Here is a 21,064-nt window from a genome sequence, read left to right as displayed (position 1 = left end):
GACTGTTGTGTTTGAAACTGTTAAACTGTAAAGCGCTGTGGAATATTTTGGCGCTATATAAGTAAAGATTATTATTAAGATTATTATTAAAAGGAACCTGTCACCTGAATTTGGCGGGACAGGTTTGTGGTCATATGGGCGGGGTTTTCGGGTGTTTGAGTCACCCTTTCCTTACCCGCTTGCTGCATGCTGACCGCAATATTGGGTTGAAGTTCATGCTGTGTCCATCTTGCCTTGCGCAGGCGTGTACTACGGAGGACACAGCATGAACTTCAACCCAATATTGCAGCCAGCATGCAGCCAGCGGGTAAGGAAAGGGTGAATCAAACACCAGAAAACCCCGCCCATATGACCACAAACCTGTCCCGCCAAATTCAGGTGACAGGTTCCCTTTAAGATACTAGTTATGAACTAGAGTAAAGGAAGCTAGGAGCAGAGATAGTTGAGTCACATAATTTTGTGATGTGTTCCCAAATCATTAATCTGTCCCTGAATAAATAGACTGCAATGGGGTATCCTTTTAAAAGTCTATAATTTATACAATTTGAGCATTATGTAATTCCAAACTAATGCAGAGGGTCAAACAACAAAAACTGAAGTTAGAACAGTTTATTTTGTCAGAAAGGTCTAAGGAATGGGCCGTGGGGCCACTGATTTAGTCACTTCTGTATTTATTATGCCTTATATATTTCAATTTAAATTTCATGCATCATGGTTCTTTTTTTAAATCATTCCCCTTTTTATTTTCAATATGCTGAAATACATAAACCAGACAATAACATTACAAAATCACTTGGATACATACATTTCTAATGTTTATTTGTAATATATACATATTTTGCCTTAATTGTCTTGTAAACCAGTATAATTGATTAACTCTATATAGTTTTATATGTATAACATATATACAAAACAGCAGACAGCTGGTAATCAACTCTTCATTTAAACACTATAAAGATGACTGAATAGTTGTACTTGTAGCTTTTCACCCAAGCTTCATTGTCTTTTATCCTATAAGAAAATGAATGAAATTCTGAATAAGTAATTAAAAATAAAAATACATGCTAAAACAGTAAACATGAATTGAGAGATGTTCCAGCTAAAGAAGACATTCAACACTTTGCAGTTTGTATTGAATAATTCCAGTTTTCTAGTAAAATCAGTAAAGCAACATTTAAAGTAAGATTTGTCTGCTGAAAGTCCTAATGAGTAGTATAGAGTATCCATATTTGAAGTGAAAGTTCTTAGATGTTGTCAGATTATTACCCTTGGCATAGGCTTCTATAGTTCAATGTAGGGATCCTGTCAGGTCCTCTAGCCCTATCAAACTGCGTCCAGGATGATTTAGAGCCAAAATACAGTAATAAAATCATACCCTTCATGTACTATATAGTAACATGTCTGCAGATTATGGCTTTTAATCATTGGTGCAGTTTGATGGCTGGGTCCTGAGAGGTTCTAGAGATGAGTGGATCGTTTGAAACTGAAATTTGCTAAATTTTCAGGCAAATAAATTCATGCAAACTGGATATATAAAAATCTTCCAATTATCTGGAAAATGTGTGTAAAACACTGTGAGTTCCGATTAGAGTTCATTGAACATGTTTTGACTTGAGCTCTGTAATGTAAACACAGCCTTTTAAACTTTGTACTAAATGACAAAGCCAATTTTTACAATTTTGACCATTCTGACCACTGTCAATTTATGAGGTTACAGCTCAGGAACGCTTCAACGTATCCCACTGATTCTCAGATTTTTTTTGTGACATATTTTGCCTCATGTTAATGGTAAAATTTCTTCAATATAACTTGCGTGCTTCCCTGAGACCCTCAGAGCAACATGATGTGATCACGTTGCTCTGGGGGTCTCCTCCGTCCTCCTCCCTGCAGGCCCCGGATCCAAGATTGCAGCGGGGCTCCTTCGGGGTCCTGCAGGGAGGTAGCTTGAAAGCGCCTGCTCATAGCAGGTGCCGGCAAGCCTCCAGCAGTGCCTGTCAGATCGCTGATCTGACACAGTGTATTGCAAAGTGTCAGATCAGCAGACTGACACTTTACCATGATGTCCCACACTGGGAAAAAGTAAAAAAACTAAAAAAAAAATATTTACATATGTAATAAATATTATTATTTATTATTGTTCCAATAAATACATTTCTTTATGTAAATAATAAAAAAACAATAAAAGTACACATATTTAGTATCTCTGCTTCCGTATCAACCCGACCTATAAAACTGTCCCACTAGTTAACCCCTTGAGTGAATACCGTAAAAGAATAAAAAACCTAGAAAAAAACAATGCTTTATCATCATACCGCCGAACAAAAAGTGGAATAAAACGTGATTAAAAAGATGGATATAAATAAAAATTGTACCGCCAAAAACATCATCTTGTCCCACAAAAAACGAGATGCCATACAGCATGACCAGCGAAAAAATAAAAAAGCTATAGCCCTCAGAATAAAGCGATGCAAAAATTATTATTTTTTCTATAAAATAGTTTTTATTGTATAAAAGCGCCAAAACATAAAAAATTATATAAATGAGGTATTGCTGTAATCGTACTGACCCAAGGAATAAAACTGCTTTATCAATTTTACCAAACTTGAAACGATATAAATGCACCCCCATAAGAAATTCACGAATTGCTGGTTTTTGTTCATTTTGCCTAACAAAAATCGGAATAAAGAGTGATAATAAAAAGCCATGTGCCTGAAAATGATACCAATAAAAACGTCAACTCGTCCTGCAAAAAACAAGACCTCACATGACTCTGTGGACCAAAATATGTAGAAATTATAGCTCTCAGAATGTGGTAATGTAAAAAATATTTTTTGCAATAAAAAGCATCTTTTAGTGCGTGACAGCTGCCAAACATAAAAACCCACTATAAAAATCCGCTATAAATAGTAAATCAGATCCCCCATTATCACCGTCTTTAGTTAGGGAAAAATAATAAAATAAAAAAATGTATTTATTTACATTTTCTCATTAGGGTTAGGGTTGGGGCTAACGTTAGGGTGGGGGCTAAAGTTAGGGTTGGGGCTAAAGTTGGGGTAAGGGTTTGGATTACATTTACGGTTGGGTTAGGGGTGTGTCTGGGTTAGGTGTTGTGAATTCCGCTCTTGGACTCCCTCCGGTAGTTGTAAGTGGCACTTTTGTGAGTTCTGCTCTTGGGCTCCCTCCGGTGGTTTTAAGTGGTATGGCTGCTCCTTGGATTTAGCAGTCTGCACCTGCTTCCACTGATTGTCTTTCTGCTCGGCTATTTATGCCTGGCTCTCTCTTCAGCCAGTGCCACTTGTCAATGGTTCCTGGTTGGATTCACATCTCTCTTGGATTTCCCTGATATCCTGACCAGTTCAGCAAACTTAAGTCCTTGCTTGCTCTTTTCTCTCCACGGGTTGTGGACTTATTCGTTCTGTGCTTTCTATGTTTTTGTCCAACTTGTCAGTATGGATTAATTCAGTTATGCTGGAAGCTCTGGGAAGCCGATTTACCCTCCACACCTTTAGTCAGGTGTGGAGATTTTTGTAAACTCTGTGTGGATTTTTGTAGTTTTTAATACTGACCGCACAGTATTCTTTCCTGTCCTATCTATTTAGCTAGACTTGCCTCCTGTGCTGCATCCTGGTTTCATTTTGTGTATGTCTTTTCCCTCTCCACTCACAGTCATTACTTGTGGGGGGCTATCTATCCTTTGGGGATTTTCTCTGAGGCAAGATAGTTTTCCTGTTTCTATCTTTAGGGGTAGTTAGTTCTTAGGCTGTAACGAGGTGCCTAGGGAGTGATAGGAGCATCCCACGGCTACTTCTAGTGTTGTGTTGAGCTTAGGGACTGCGGTCAGTACAGGTACCACCTCCTTCAGAGCTCATCCCATGTTGCTCCTAAACCACCAGTTCATAACAGTTAGGGGTATGGTTAGGGTTAGGGGTGTGTTAGGGCTAGGGGTGTGTTGGGGTTGGGATTAGGGTTAGGAGTGTGTTTGGGTTAGGGATGTGGTTAGGGTTGGGATTAGTGGTGTGTTGGGGTTAGGGGTGTGGTTAGGGTTGGGATTAGGCTTAGGGGTATGTTGGAGTTACGGTTGGAGTTAGAATTGGGAGGTTTCCACTGTTTAGGCACACCAAGGGCTCTGCAAACACAACATGAAGTCTGATCTCAATCCATACAATTCTGCGTTGAAAACTTGAGCTCTGCCGTGCGCCAAAACAGTGGTTTACCCCCACATATGGGGTATCAGTGTACTCAGGACAAATTGGACAACAACTTTTGAGGTCCAATTTCTCCTGCTACCCATGGGAAAATACAAAACCAGGGGTTATTAAATCATTTTTGTGGAAAAAGAAGATTTTTTATTTTCACGGCTCTGTGTTATAAACTTTAGTGAAATACTCGGGGGTTCAAGGTGATCACCACAATCTAGATAAGTTCCTTGGGGGGTCAAGTTTCCAATATGTGGTCACTTGTGGGGGGTTTCTACTGTTTAGGGACATCAGGGGCTCTGCAAACGCAACATGATGCCAACAGACCATTCCATCAAAGTCTGCATGCCAAAACGCCACTTCTTCCCTTCCAAGCTCTGCCATGCACCCAAACAGTAGTTTTCTCCCACATATGGGGTATCAGCATACTCAAGACAAATTGCACAACAACTTTTGGGGTCCAATTTCTCTAGATACCCTTGGAAAAATACAAAATTGGGGGCTAAAAGATCATTTTTGTGGATCAAAAAAAAGATTTTTTAATTTTCACGGCTCTACATTATAAACTTCTGTGAAGCACTTGGGGGTTCAAAGTGCTCACCACACATCTAGATAAGTTCCTTAGGGGGTCTACTTTCCAAAATGGTGTCACTTGTGGAGAATTTCAATGATTAGGCACATCAGGGGCTCTCCAAACGAGATATGGCATCCTATCTCAATTCCAGCCAATTTTGCATTGAAAAGTCAAATGGCGCTTCTTCTCTTCTGAGTTCTGCCATGCGCACAAACAGTGGTTTACCCCAACATATGGGGTATCAGCATACTCAGGACAAATTGCACAACAACTTTTGAGGTCCAATATCACCTTTTACCCTTGATAAAATAAAACAAATTGGATCAGAAGTAAATTTTTGTGAAAAAAAGTTAAATGTTCATTTTTTTTTTAAACATTCCAAAAATTCCTGTGAAACACCTAAAGGGTTAATACATTTCTTGAATGTGGTTTTGAGCACATTGAGGGGTTCTGTTTTTAGAATGGTGTCATACTTGGGTATTTTCTATCATATAGACCCCTCAAAGCGACTTCAAATGTGATGTGGTCCCTAAATAAAAAACGGTATTGTAAAAATGAGAAATTGCTGGTCAACTTTTAACCCTTATAACTCCCTAACAGAAAAAAATTTTGGTTCCAAAATTGTGCTGATGTAAAGTAGACATGTGGGAAATGTTGATTAAGTATTTTGTGTGACATGTCTCTGTGATTTAAGGGCATGAACATTCAAAGTTGGAAAATTACTAAATTTTCTAAATTTTTGCCAAATTTCCATTATTTTCACAAATAAACTCAAATAATGACAAGGGAATTTTACAGATAACATGAAGTACAATATGTCAAGAAAAAACAGTTTCAGAATCACTGGGATCCGTTAAAGCATTCCAGAGTTACAATCTCATGAAAGGACACTGGTCAGAATTGTAAAAATTGGTCCGGGTATTAACTTGCAAACCACCCTTTGGGGTAAAGGGGTTAAAAACTTCATTATGACTTCATATTAAAAGTGAAGCTACAGTAAAGGGGAAAAAATGAAATACATGTGTCTGCGCTTTTAATATGACGTAATATGGAAGAGTTTTTACCATATTTGGAGCGTGTCTCTGTAAATTGTTTACCCTCGATAGAAATGTTTGAAGCGCTTTCACAGTAATGGAGCACCTCCTCCTGGAATAAGGTAATATTCTGATCTCATAGAACATAATCTTCTTTGAATAATAAAAGCTGACGGGATGCAGGCTAGTGCGAAGTTTTTTATCTTCTACTTTGTGTCTGTGGGCATATTAGATGCATATTTTGGGAGAATTTCCTGGCAAATATGGTACCTGTTAATTCCAAGTGTGCTGAGAGCCTAGCCTCATTTGCATTACCACCAGTGTTATTTTCTCCCCTACTATTATTTTGTACTCTCGTTTCAGTTTTGCACTTTGCAGATGACTAAAGGAAAAACGTTGGGAATTTTCTTTTTTTACCTTTCTCAAAATGTATGGCCTGCCATAATATGTCACAAAATAAAAAAAGAAACGATAGAAAGAAATAAATGATCTAAAATATAGATGATCACTTATTCTACTTACATTTTTGAAAAGCAGTAGCGCTACAGAACTCAAAGGACTAGTAGACATCATCCGAAAGTAATCACGTTTTAAGTATGCCTCAAGAAGAAATGCTGAAAATTGGACAAATATTAAAAGTTAACATTCACTGTTGTATATTTATAGTATATAAACATTTAAAAAATTCTAATGATGAGTGAAAGACTGGCAAAGTAATAGCAGATCCACAAAGTAATTCTAAAGCTATTTTTAACCTACATTGGGTACAGAAAGTATTCAGACTACTTTACATTTTTTCACTCTTTGTTTCATTGCAGCCATTTGGTAAATGCAAAAGAGTTAATTTTTTTTCTTATTAATGTACACTCTGCACCTGATCTTTACTGAACAAAAACAGAGATGTTGTAATTTTTGCAAATTTATTAAAAAAGAAAAACTGAAATATCACATGGTCATAAGTATTCAGATCCTTTGCTCAGACACTCATTTTTAAGTCACATGCTGTCCATTTCCTTGTGATCCTCCTTAATTGGAGGACAGCTGTGTTTAATTAAACTGATAGGACTTGATTTGGAAAGGCACACATAAGACCTCACAGCTCACAGTGCATGTCAGTCCAAATGAGAATCATGAGGTCAAAGGAACTGGCCAAGGAGCTCAGAGACAGAATTGTGGCAAGGCACAGATCTGGCCAAGGTTACAACAGAATTTCTGCAGTACTCAAGGTTCCTAAGAGCACAGTGGCCTCCATAATCTTTAAATGGAAGAAGTTTGACACCACCAGAAGTACTGCTAGACCTAGCCATACAGACAACCTGAGCATTCGTGAGAGAAGAGCCTTGGTGAGAGAGGTAAAGAAGAACCCCAAGATCACTGTGGCTGAGCTCCAGAGATACAGTAGGGAGATGGGGGAAAGTTCCGCAAAGCCAACTATCACTGCAGCCCTCCACCAGTCAGCCCTTTACGGCAGAGTGGCCCGATGGAAACCTCTCCTCAGTGCAAGACATATGAAAGCCCATATAGAGTTTGCTAAAAAAACACATGAAGGACTCCCAGACTATGAGAAATAAGATACTCTGGTCTGATGAGACAAAGATAGAACTTTTTGGTGATAATTCTAAGCGGTATGTGTGGAGAAAACCAGGCACTGCTCATCACCTGCCCAATACAATCCCAACAGTGAAACATGGTGGTGGCAGCATCATGCTATGGGGGTGTTTTTTTGCTGCAGGGACAGGACGACAGGTTGACTTTGAAGGAAACATGAATGCGGCCAAGTACAGAGATATCCTGGATGAAAACCTCTTCCAGAGTGGTCTGCACCTCCGACTTGGCTGAAGTTTCACCTTCCAACAAGATAATGACTCTAAGCACACAGCTAAAATAACAAAGGAGTGGCTTCAGAACAACGTTGTGACAATTCTTGAGTGACTTGCCCAGCCAGGGCCCTGACCTAAACCCCATTGAGCATCTCTGGAGAGACCTGAAAATGGCTGATCACCAACGTTCACCATCCAACATGACGGAACTGGAGAGGATCTATCAGGAAGAATGGCAGATCTCCAAATCCAGGTGTGAAAAACTTGTTGCATCATTCCCAAAAATACTCATGGCTGTACTAGCTCAAACGGGTGCTTTTACTCAATACTGGGCAAAGGGTCTGAATACTTATGACCATTTGATATTTCAGTCTTTTTTTAAATAAATGTGCAAAAATTAATACATTTGTTTTTTTCAGTCAAGATGGGGTGCAGAGTGTACATTAATGTGAAAAAATGACCTTTGTTAATTTAACAAATGGCTGCAATGAAACAGAGAGTGAAAAATTTAAAGGGGTCTGAATACTTTAATACCCACTGTATATGTAAAAACCAATAGAACATCTGCTGCAGTACAGCAGAGTATAGCAGAACAGAGAGCACATTTTCTAGTTGCCACATAAGTTTATGTCTATCCTATATCTATATTGCAACCTCTGCTACCCTGGTACACAGTGCAAATTCTCCTACATATATTTCCTTAAAGTAAATATGTTTTCCAGCACACAAATTATAGTAAAGTCTATGAGAAATTAAGAAATGAAGAAACTTCACAATTTACTTGCTGTTAAGTTTCTGCTCTGTTTTTGAGCTGTCACATAAGATCATGTGATATCCTGCTTCTTCTTTCTACAGTCCATAGAAAACCCATAGAACACAGGTTTCCTGTTTCTACTTTGAATGGAACATATCCTGTCAGTTGAAAAGTAACCATCGTTTTAATTTTTATTTAATAAATCGATAGTACACATGAAAATAAGCAACTTTGTAATATATCTTATCAAAAATATATGCTTCATTGTCCACCGACACTGATCAGCCTTACTCAAAATTCTCGATTCATGGATCAAATCTCCATCCAGTGAAAACAAATGTTCAGATTATTGATATAGGAAAATACATTAGCTACTAATAAGATTCTATGTAGAGGGGAGGGGGAAGAGATAGAGCCAAAGCTCTTCCCTCCTCTGTCACCTTTCCATCTACATAGAATCTTATGAGTAGCAACTGCCATCTCCTACATCAGTAATGTAAAAATCTGTCTTAACTGAATACAGATTTTACCCATGAATTGAAAATTCTGAAAATGAGTCATCAGTCCACAAAGAGAGAGAAAACAGCTTTCTCTGATCAGGTATATTACATAGTTTCTTATTTTCATTTGTAGCATTGATTTATGAAATAAAAATTAAAACAACCGTAACTCTATAAGCACAGCATTGTATGCAAGAGGCAAGACTTAGCAAACACCTCTCAGATCAGCGTGTTCTGAACAATGTTGTCTTGGAGGACACAAACAATGATCCACAGACTGTTGTACATGACTGGGAATATAAACAGTTAGATGAGAGGTTGAACGCAAACTCCACAGAGAATAATCTTTTCAATTAGAAATTGTGGGCAGTGATTTATCATTTTGAGTCTATATAGGAGTCTCAGGATGGTGCTGTATGGTTGAGTGACTGGGTACTGAAGGTGGGAGTGCAGGAGCTGTGGAATAGATACAGCCCTGCCTTTTGGAAAATGTAATTAAGTAGAGCTGGCATGAAGTTCAGGGTGTAAAGAATAACATACCACAGGGTGGAGGTGAGCTTAAAGCCTTTAAAAAAATAAAGGTAACGGGGAGCTTGGAAAACCAGCATAAAGACAGCCAGATTGGGGCTTGTTTATGTCAAGAAAACCCCCGTGAAATGATAACCATCTAACTGAAGCAGCTACCACCAGGGGTAGTTTTTTTTTTTTAGCAATGGATTCTTGCAAATTCATGTGATATTCCCAAAGATGTGACAAACTACAGTTCATTTATGTTTTAAGGGAGGGGCAATCACATTTTCACACAGGGTCCTGTAGGTTTGGATTTCTTTTCCCTCCATAATAAAGACGTTCATTTAAAAACTTAATTTTGTGTTTGCTTGTGCTATCTTTGTCTAGTATGTACATTTTTTGGTGATCTGAAACATTTAAGTGTGACAAACAGGCAAAAGAATAGGAAATCAGGAAGGGTGCAAACACTTTTTTACACAGCTAAATGTGTGGAGAAAAAAGGGCACAGAATTTCAAGAAAAGAACATCTCGCCAACGATTAAGCACAGGGCTGGATCAATCATGCTTTGGGGTTGTGTTGCAGCCAATGGCATGAGGAACATTTCACAGGTAGAGGGAACAATGAATTCAATGAAATTTCAACAAATTATTGATGCAAACATAACACTATCTGTAAAAAATCTGAAGTTGAAAAGTGGATGGCTTTTGCAAATGGATGATGATCCTAAACTCACATCAAAATCCACAACAGACTACCTGAAAAGGCACAAACTCAAGGTTTTACAATGTCCCTCACCGTACCCAATTCTGAACATCATTTAAAATCTGTGGCTAGACCTTCAAATAGCAGTGCATTCAAGATGGCCCAGGAATCTCACAAAACTGGAAGAATGGATGAAAATCCCTCAAACAAGAATTGAAAGACTCTTTGTGGAGAGACAGCACTGTATTAGATAGATGACTATTTTTAGCAAGCCTGAAAAAATATACTGTTATTTATATGTTGACTTTTGGTTGGTCAAGAAAACAGACTGTTGCTTGTGTAAGCCTGTATATTGACTTGTAAGTTGACATTTGATGTAACATTGCACTCTTATCCTTAATGGCTGGTGATGTTTACAGTTATGCTAATTACACGTTGTCTAGGCCAGATAATTTGTTGGCATTCCAACAAAATGAAGGAAAATCTATGCAAATAGATTACATAATCAATCAATGCAACTTGGTCGTCACCATTTTCCCCCTTATTTGTGATGCTTGAAGGACACCTTTTAAACAGAAAGAGATAATATGCCTCTCTGATAGTGTGACAGACAGAGATTCAACCAAGACATCCAAACATTCAAAGAACCAGTGACAGGACAGCAGCCAATTCATCATTGCTCCATCACGATGGACACAGATTTATTATTCTACAGGATCCCGGCTTAGGGGACTTTTCCTTCAGCTGGGAGAATATAGATGTGCTCCGTTAACCATCGCTGAAACATAAGTTTGGAGAAAGCCAGGATTGGGACCTGCCAGTTGCTTTGCTCCATGGAGATGTTTAGAGGAGCCAGGTTGTGAGCCTCCGGTCAACTGGCCTTGTATCTGAATTGACTGTCATCTTCTAAAACTGTACGTACATTGGTGGCAGAATAGGAAAAGTAGGCCTAAGCCTACAGTGTTTGTCCGCATATGCATTTTCTGCTAACATGTCTACAACCATCTGCCATCTTAGCTAAGGCATGTCGACAAAAAGCTCCTTGTTTCCCTTTATGAGGTTCTTGATTCCACAGATACACTGGGAGTGGAGTCCTTGCTTACTGCAGAACATGGCGTACGTCCCAAATGTGTAACCAAGCCAACACAAAGGGGAAAACTTAGATGAGATGACAAATAGAGATGAGTTTCGTGACAACCTATATGATTTATGGGGCAGAATCAATCACTATTTAACAGATCTTCCATGCTCTAACAGTGATGCAGCAGATTTAACCGCCACACTGAATCCATTTACTGTCACCTATGATCGCTGTGAGAGACTGTCTGCAAATAACATCACATTCCTGAGTAACTGTGGCATGGATAAAATAATTTTTACCAGGGGTGCACAAACTTTTCCATGCCACTGTATATACATACATCCTGTAGATGACCCACAATTCTACACTTCCAATAAGTCGTAGGCACAGCTTACCTCCTTCCGTCCCCGGCATAATAACCACTGCACAAATCACATAGAAAACAATCCCATAAAATTCAATGAATATTTCCGGTCTGCACGTTGCTATGGTCGAAGAGGATGCCTAGTACAGGTGCTTCTCACAAAATGAAAAAAATAATTTATTTCTGTTCTTCAATTCAAAAAGTGAAACTTGAATATTATATACCATCATTAAAACAGAGTGACCTATTTCAAGTGTTTATTTCTGTTAATATGGATGATTATGGCTTACAGCCAATGAAAACCCAAAAGTCATCATCTCAGTAAATTAGAATACGTTATAACACCAGCTTGAAAAAATTATTTTAAAATCCAAAATGGCCTACTGAAATGTATGTGCAGTACTACACTCAATACTTGGCCTGGGATCCTTTTTCATCAATTACTGCATCAATGCGGCATGGCATGGGGGTGATCAGCCTGTGGCACTGCTGAGGTGTTATGGAAGCTCAGGTTGCTTTGATAGCAGCCTTCAGCTCATCTGCATTGTTGGGTCTGGTGTCTCTCATCTTCCTCTTGACAATATCCCATAGATTCTCTATGTGGTTAAGGTCAGGTGAGTTTGCTGGCCAGTCAAGCACAGTGATACTGTTGTTTTTAAACCAGGTATTGGCAGTTTTGGCAGTGTGGACAGGTGCCAAGACCTGCTGAAGAATGAAATTTACATCTCCAAAAAGCTTGTCGGCAGAGGGAAGAATGAGGTGCTCTAAAATTTCCTGGTAGACGGCTGCTCTTACTTTGGTCTTGACAAAACACAGTGGACCTACACCAGCAGATGACATGGCTCCCCAAACCATCACTCATTGTGGAAACTTCACTCTTCCTCCAAACTCTGGGAACTTGAATGAAATTCCAAATTTACTTTTTATTTGAAAACAACACCTTAGACCACTGAGCAACAATCCAGTTCTTTTTCTCCTTGGCCTGGGTAAGACCTGTCGTTGTCTAGTGGTCATGAGTGGCTTGACAAAAGGAATGCAACACTGGAAACCCATGTCCTGTATACGTCTGTGTATGGTGGCTCTTGAAACAATGACTCCAGAAGCAGTTCACTCCTTGTGAATCTCCCCCAAATATTTGAATGATTTTTCAAGGCTGTGGTTATCCTGGTTGCTTGTGCACCGTTTTCTACCACACTTTTTCCTTCCACTCAACTTTCCATTAAAATGCTTGGATACAGCACTCTGTGAACAGCCAGCTTCTTTAGCAAAGACCTTTTGTGGCTTACCATCCTTGTGGAGTGTGTGAATTACTGCCTTTTGGACATCTGTCAAGTCATCTGTCTTCCCCATAATTGTGGAGCCTACGGATAACTGACTAAGAGACCATTTTAAACACTTGGGCAGCACGGGGGCTCAGTGGATAGCACTGCAGCCTTGCAGCGCTGGAGTCCTGGGTTCTAATCTTACCTTGGACACCATCTGCAAGGAGTTTGTATGCTCTCTTCGTGTTTGCGTGGGTTTCCTCCGGGCACTCCGGTTTCCTCCCACATTTCAAAGACATACTGATAGGGAATTTAGATTGTGAGCCCCATCAGGGACAGTGATGATAATGTGTGCAAAACTGTAAAGCGCTGCGGAATATGTTATCTCTGTATAAAAATAAAGATTATTATTACTTACAAAGCCTTTGCAGGTCTTTTTTGCTAATTATTCTAATTTATTGAGATAATGACTTTTGGGTTTTCATTGGCTGTAAGCCATAATCAATCATCAACATTAACAGAAATAAACACATGAAATAGATCACTCTGTTTGTAATGACTATATAATATACGAGTTTCACTTTTTGTATTGAAGAACTGAAATAAATTAACTTTTTGATGATATTCTAATTTTGTGAGAAGCACCTGTACTAGGCTTTTGTGGCTGATGTTAAAATTGCATGATTTTTGTTAACAGAGATAGTGATATGAAAACTAAAAAAAGTTCTAAATAAAAAAAATGCAACTAACATGAAAATCTGATTTAAACTGTAAGTAATTTTCCACGAAACATTACCTTTGAAATGGAAAATAACTTTGAGAGCTTAAACATATAACTTTCCATAAAAGATTTTGGCCATGTTTTTGAATTGGTGCCAATTCCTTTTTAAGATAATACGAAGGGCTTTGCGACTAACCGTACATAATTGTGTAGTCCTGTACAAGTCTATTGAGCTGCAAGAAATTCAGAGTCCTATAAATGATCAGAACGTGAACTCAGGCTAATATTATCATTATTATTATTATTATAAAGCAACATTTGCAAGAATATTGAAACTAAAGGATCATTTGAAAACCAATATTAATGCCAGCCATACATATTAGATGGCTGTAGGCAGAACAATGGTGACGACTGTTGTTCAACAGCCATCTCAGCCGACTCTCCCATACAGAGAAGCACTCCTTCAGCGGGTGACTTATCTCTGGGAGAACAATGCAATTGGCAGTCCAAAATCAGACATGAATGACGAACATTCTTGCTGATAATCAGGTGGCCAGCGCACTTATGCACATTAGACTGAGGTCCTGGGTTCAAATCCCACCAAGGACAACATCTACAAGGAGTTTGTATGCTCCCCCTCGTCTTTGCGTGGGTTTCCTCCTGGTTCACCAGTTTCCTTCCACATTCCAAAGACATATTGATAGGGAATTTAGTTGTGAACCCCAATGGGAACAACAATAATGATATCTATAAAGTACTACGGAATATGATAGCGCTATATAAGCAAAGCAAAATAATAATAATTAGAGCCCCAAGTGAATCTATCGATTTTAGAGGGGTTGTCGTAAATGAGTCTAAAGTGTCTGTGGGCTTTATGGCAGACCAAAGGAGACATGAGTGATTTATTTGCAGTGTGCACAATACTACAATACCCATTGTTATGTTAGCACTCTTTTCAAGGAAATCACAGCCATTCAATGGGTAGCATATTGGATTGCAGAGTGTAGATGTATGTTTTATCATAGCATACTTAACAGATTTTGTGAGTTGCAAATTAGCTTTACATTTCTAGAAAAATAAAAAAAGAACTTTGCTTCCTCAATTTTAAACTTGTGCTCAGTTAGATCCAGTATCTGCTTTTGTAGCGAGTACTCATTATTTAGCCGATAGATGTAAGCTATGCCTGCAAGCCGTGAAATAGAAAACAGATTAGTTTGTGCCTAGATTAAAGTCTTTTCTAGATCTAAAGATGATACAAATCAGCACAGGATTTATTGACACTACTCAAACTAATGTAAATTAATTATTTTGCTAGGTGTAATTAAAAAGACCATCAGGATATTTCCTAGGTAAATTATCAAGGACTGATGTACTTTCAATAAATTTTAACTTTCACAACACTATGAAAAAACCTTAGTTAGGGCAAACGCTTTTTTAGATTTATATTAAAATTGTTAAAGGGAACCTGTCACCAAAAAAAAACACTATTACACTGCAGATATGGGGTCAATGTGCAGTTAATAGCGTTAGGATGGGGTCACTCTTGCCGAGAGTCGCACAAGTGTTCCACATATGGTCATCCATATGTAATACGTGTGTAATGCGTTTGCAATTCGATGATGCGATTTTCTCACACCTATGCATCCGTATGACATCCATGTGGCACCTGTATGGCACGCGTATGGCTTTACATTTCTCACTGATTTTCCCCATTGAATTTAATGGATCAATGGGCTGAAATGAAGAACATGTGTGCGTATTTGTCGCAAGCTACACAGATGGTTCATGTGTACAAGCCCATAGGCTTGTATTGGCGAGCCTCGGATGATATACGTGTAAAATCACAGCATGCTGTGCTTTTATTCGCACGTCAAATATCCCTGAGAAAAAATACGTTGATGTGAGCTGCCCCACAGTTTAACACTGGTCCGAGTGCTATGTGATATCTTGCATAGCACTCGTCCGTATTCTACGGTAGCGTGACCTTGTCCTTATTAACCTACTCGGTGGCTGCACTTAGCTAAATGTTGTGGGGAGAAAATGAATTTTTTTCCAAATGGCAGAGTTCCAGTTTCGGTCGTGGGGGCAGTGCCAGCGCAGGTTCAGTCACCGCTCTGAGCATGAACTGACTGACACTGACTCTGCATTGGGGCCGGCTGTCAGTCAGTGCTGTGATGAGGTTGTCAAACCCATGCCGGCACTACCCCTGTGACTAAAAACGGATGCTGCCCCAAGGAATAAAATTTATTTTCTCCTCGCAGCATTTGGCTAAGTGCGGGTGCCGGGCAGGTTAATATCGATATTAACCTGCAGATTAACCTTATATCTGCAGGTTAATAGCATTTTTTCTTGTAACAGGTTCCCTTTAAATTAATTTTCAGATGTTAATCCAGAAGTAAAATAAATACATGACTTAAAAGAAGAATTATGCAAATAGGTCAGTACAACAGAGCAAGTTTGTATTAGACACAATCAGGAGAGGAACATTACTCCAGTTGTAGTGTTTAACTTTATAACTTCTATAACTTCTAAAATAAAGAATACCGTACTATGCTCTATCTTATTTTACTGTTGCTAGATCACACACCTATTCAAAAAGGTAAACCATTTTAAAAACTCTGATATTTTAAAGGGAACCTGTCAGCAGGGTTGTGCATAGTAACCTACTTACAGTATCAGGTTGGCGCCGTTATACTGAATAAAATACCTTGGTTGATGAAATCCATCTTGTTGTTGTTTCTTAATCTTTATTTTCAATTTTTGTGTCAATGAGATTCTCGTGCCCTAAGGTGGATGATTTATGTGGTGCTCTGATTATATGTTCAGAATGCAGACTGTTGACAGGTCACTGAGCCCTCAGTGACCTGCCCCCTAGTTTGCATAATGAATGCCATCACATGCTGAATAAAAAAAGCTTCTAAAGGCAGGTGCCAGCCATGGCACCCGCGCTGCAGCAGAATCACATGGTTACTGTGCACTTACAGTGGGGAAAAAAATATTTAGTCAGCCACCAATTGTGCAAGTTCTCCAACCTAAAAAGATGAGAGAGACCTGTAACTAACATAATAGGTAGACCACAACTATGAGAGTGAAAATGAGAAAACAAATCAAGAAAATAAACTTGTCTGATTTGGTCATCTAAAAACATGCAAGATTTCTGGCTCTCACAGACCTGCAACTTCTTCTTTAAGAGGCTCCTCTGTCCTCCACTCATTACCTTTAGTAATGGCACCTGTTTGAACTTGTTATCATTATAAAAGACACCTGTCCACAACCTCAAGTAGTCACACTCCAAACTCCACCATGGTGAAGATCAAAGAGCTCTGTCGAAGGACACCAGAAACAAAATTGTAGCCCTGCACCAGGCTGGGAAGACTTAATCTGCAATACACAAGCAGGTTCGATTTTTTTTTTCAATGTTTGCAAGGTTGTTTCCACCAATCTCTCTCATCGGGAAACAATGTACAGTCTGAGTTATGTCAACGCAGTTTTTTACTTGGAACCAGAGGTGACTCCAGGTCACCAATAAGCTGCAACCTTAGAAGGAAGATAGACTTTTCAATGACTGTCCAAGAATACGGAAAATCTGATGATAGTTCAGAACCTGTCCTGTCCCTTTTAGGCTGCATTCATTTATATCTTCAGTTTTAAAGGTGAAGTCTTAAACAGGTAAAGTTTTACTTTTATTCTACTTTCACATATGTAGCAAATATTTTATATGTACCTGCCTGAAATCGGCTGGGCAAGGAGTTCGTCAAGCTGGAACAAATGTTAGGATTTGTTTCAGCTTTGTGATATTGTGCTTTGAGGTAGTGTGGTGCCACCTGCAGGTCATTTTTCCTTACTGCAGGTTTATGAAAATTAATGTTTAAAGTGTATTTTGTGATCACATCATGCATGTGTGGTTTGTTTGGCTAGTTTCTTGCTGAAGGGGGCATGTTTACCTTTCAAATGGTGTATCATTTGTGTGTGTGGGTGCAGTATGAACGGAGATACAGTGTAATCACCGAAAAAGAGTGTTTTGAAATAATATAGAAGGATAATATTTATAAAGGGCTGTGGGGGTCATAATACATTTTATAGAGAGCTGTGAGGGTCATCACCAGTATATATGGGACAATGGGGCCATCAAACAGGATATAGGGGGCCATAACACAGTATATAGGGAACTGTGGGGGCCATAATACAGGATACAGGGAACTTGAGGGCCATGATACAGTATATAGAGAATTGTGGGGCCATTATACTGTATATATGGTGCTGTGGGGGGCATTATAGGGAGCTATGAGGGTAATAATACAGTAGTTAAGGAGAGGAGAGTTAGGGAGATGTGGAGACCATCATAAAATATAAGGAGCTGTGGGAAGCATCATACTAAATATAAACTCTGGGGACCAACATGCAGTGTCTATGAAGCTGTAAGGAACATCATACAGTGTAGAGGAAGGTGTTGGGACCATCATATAGTATATAGAGACCTGAAGGACTGTCATGCAGTATATAGGGGACATGTTGGGCCACTCAGAACATTATTTGTTTCAAATGGGTGCATTATTAGTTTTTAAGGAGAAAGGAGAAACATTACCCCTTAGACCCCAGTCCAGAGGCTCTCACCTAGCCAAATCAGTTCTCATGCTTCACACTGACGAGGGCCAACACCCCGAAACACCATGTTTGTGAATTAAGATACTAATTTGGCTTTTATCCTAAGTCATATTGCACGACTCGTTAAAGGGTTGATTGTGACTTGGAGGATCGCTACTTCCGACATGTGGCGCTATAGAGTTAAGTCCTCTTTTTCTCAGAAGAGGCAATTTGCATATTTAATTTCCCAGAGGAGCATTGCACCGCGAATAAGCCTCCTTACCTTGACAAGCCAGCTGGTATGTCACTCTCCATAAGGAGAAACGTTACCCCTTAGACTCCAGTCCAGAGCCTCTCACCTAGCCAAAGCAGTTCTCATGCTTCGCACTGACGAGGGCCAACAGCCCGAAACACCGTGTCTGCAAATTGAGATACTGATTTGGCTTTTATCCTAAGTCATATTGCACGACTCGTTAAAGGGTTGATTGTGACTTGGAGGATCGCTATTTCCAACAGGTGGCGCTACAGATATAAGTCCTCTTTTTCTCAGAAGAGGCAATTTGAATATTTAATTTCCCAGAGGAGCATTGCACGGCGAATAAGCCTCCTTACCTTCACAAGCCAGCTGGTTTGTCACTCTCTATAAGGAGAAATGTTACCCCTTAGACCCCAGTCCAGAGCCTCTCACCTAGCCAAATCAGTTCTCATGCTTCGCACTGACGAGGGCCAACAGCCCGAAACACCGTGTCTGCGAATTGAGATACTGATTTGGCTTTTATCCTAAGTCATATTGCACGACTCGTTAAAGGGTTGATTGTGACTTGGAGGATCGCTATTTCCAACAGGTGGCGCTATAGAGTTAAGTCCTCTTTCTCTCAGAAGAGGCAATTTGCAAAATTAGTTTTTATTGTGTCTTTCATGGGTCATTTTTATTTAAAGGGGATACTCAAGGGTATTTGTTGGTTGGAGGGGCACTACAGGTATCCTTCAAAGGAGCAAATTGGCGATTATTACTTGCTAGGTAACACAGTGGGGGCTTTACTACTTTATATGGGACACTTATTTTTAGAGAGGCCCTCTTTCTGGCACACTGTCTTTGTATGATAGTAATTTTTGAAGTATTGGGATTACTGATCCACATCAGCAGAGCAGACAGGATGAAGAGGTTGTGCAGGTTGTGAAAAGATGGGGACGGTGCAGGAAATGTGAGAAGTCAAATGTGTTTTTATTGTAGAATCTGAAAACGAGTCCTGGCTGGAAGAAACTGTCACGTCAGTCTGGACCAGGTGAAAAAGACGAGAAAAGTGAAGACCTCCATCAGAAATAACATCAACTGTAAGTCACTATACTGTATATAACTTCACTGTAATCTCTATAATATAGTTGTTAGGAGTGGTATCTAGCACGATATGGTTACTGTATAGTGGTAATATCAGTCTTTTTCATAGCGTTTTTTTAAAATTTAGTAACAGTTTAATGCATTTCCATTATTATGTAACAGACATGTATGGAGGTATTATAGGTCTCTGTACTGTGTGCATTATGTAGAGCTAATGGTCATATTATAATACTAGATGGTGCCCGATTCTAACGCATCGGGTATTCTACAATCTATATGTAGTTTATTTATGAAGTTTTCAGAATAATACAATTTACACACAGGAGTCGGCTGGCCGCGACCAATTAGGAAAGCGTGGTTCAAATTGCCACATAGTATATTGCCCAGCCACATAGTATATTGCCCAGCCACGTAGTATATAGCACAGACACGTAGCATATAGCACAGACACGTAGTATATTGCCCTGCCACATAATATATTGCTCAGCCACGTAATATATTGCACAGCCACAAAGTATATAGCACAGCCACGTAGTATATAGCACAGAGACGTAGTATATAACACTGCCCATGCATTATATAACACAGGCCAGGTAGTATATAGCACAGCGATGTAGTATATTGCCCAGCCACATAATATATACCACAGCCATGTAGTATATAGCACAGCCACGTGATATATTGCACAGCCACATAGTATATAGCAGAGACATAGTATATAACACAGCCCATGCAGTATATAACACAGGCCACGTAGTATATAGCACAGCGATGTAGTATATAGTACAGACACGTAATATATAGCACAGACACATAGTATATAGCACAGAGACGTAGTATATAACACTGCCCATGCAGTATATAACACAGGCCACGTAGTATATAGCACAGCGATGTAGCATATTGCCCAGCCACGTAATATATACCACAGCCATGTAGTATATAGCACAGCTACGTAATATATTGCACAGCCACATAGTATATAGCAGAGACATAGTATATAACACAGCCCATGCAGTATATAACACAGGTCATGTAGTATATAGCACAACGATGTATTATATAGCACAGACACGTAGTATATAGCACAGACACATAGTATATAGCACAGACATGTAGTATATTGCCCAGCCACGTAATATATTGCACAGCCACATAGTATATAGCACAGCCACGTAGTATATAGCACAGAGATGTAGTATATAACACTGCCCATGCAGTATATAACACAGGCCACGTAGTATAGAGCACAGCAATGTAGTATATTGCCTAGCCACGTAATATAAATCAACCACGTAGTATATAGCACAGTCCACATAGTATATAGCACAGAGATGTAGTATATACCACAGCCCATGCAGTATCTTTCACAGCCCACATAGTATATAGCAATGTTGGCACCATATCCCTGTGTTAAAAAAGAATTTAAATAAAAAATAGTTACTCACGCTCCGTTGGCCCCCTGAATCCAGCCGAGGCGTTCACCGATGCTCCTCGCGACGCTCCGGTCCCAAGAGTGCATTGCGGTCTTGCAAGATGATGACATAGCGGTCTCGCGAGACCGCTACATCATCATCTCGTGAGACCGCAATGCATGGACCGGTCACCGGAACGTCGCGAGG

The 21,064-nt window shown here is 39.4% G+C and overlaps 1 protein-coding gene across 1 annotated transcript in view; it reads right to left on the bottom strand.

Moving 5' to 3' along the window:
- Nucleotides 1–725: 725 nt before the first annotated feature.
- The window catches only part of KHDRBS2 (KH RNA binding domain containing, signal transduction associated 2), a 718,314-nt gene continuing 697,975 nt past the window's right edge, over nt 726–21,064 (bottom strand). Inside the window, exons 12-13 of the transcript XR_011312422.1 lie at nt 6,327–6,418; nt 726–1,011 (exon numbers count right to left, since the gene is read on the bottom strand). The gene's annotated coding sequence lies outside the window, so the exon portion shown is untranslated. The remainder of the gene's footprint in view (nt 1,012–6,326; nt 6,419–21,064) is intronic.

Source organism: Ranitomeya imitator, chromosome 5 (assembly GCF_032444005.1).
Source record: "Ranitomeya imitator isolate aRanImi1 chromosome 5, aRanImi1.pri, whole genome shotgun sequence".
Lineage (NCBI taxonomy): Eukaryota > Metazoa > Chordata > Amphibia > Anura > Dendrobatidae > Ranitomeya > Ranitomeya imitator.
This window is presented reverse-complemented; position numbering and strand designations above follow the sequence as displayed.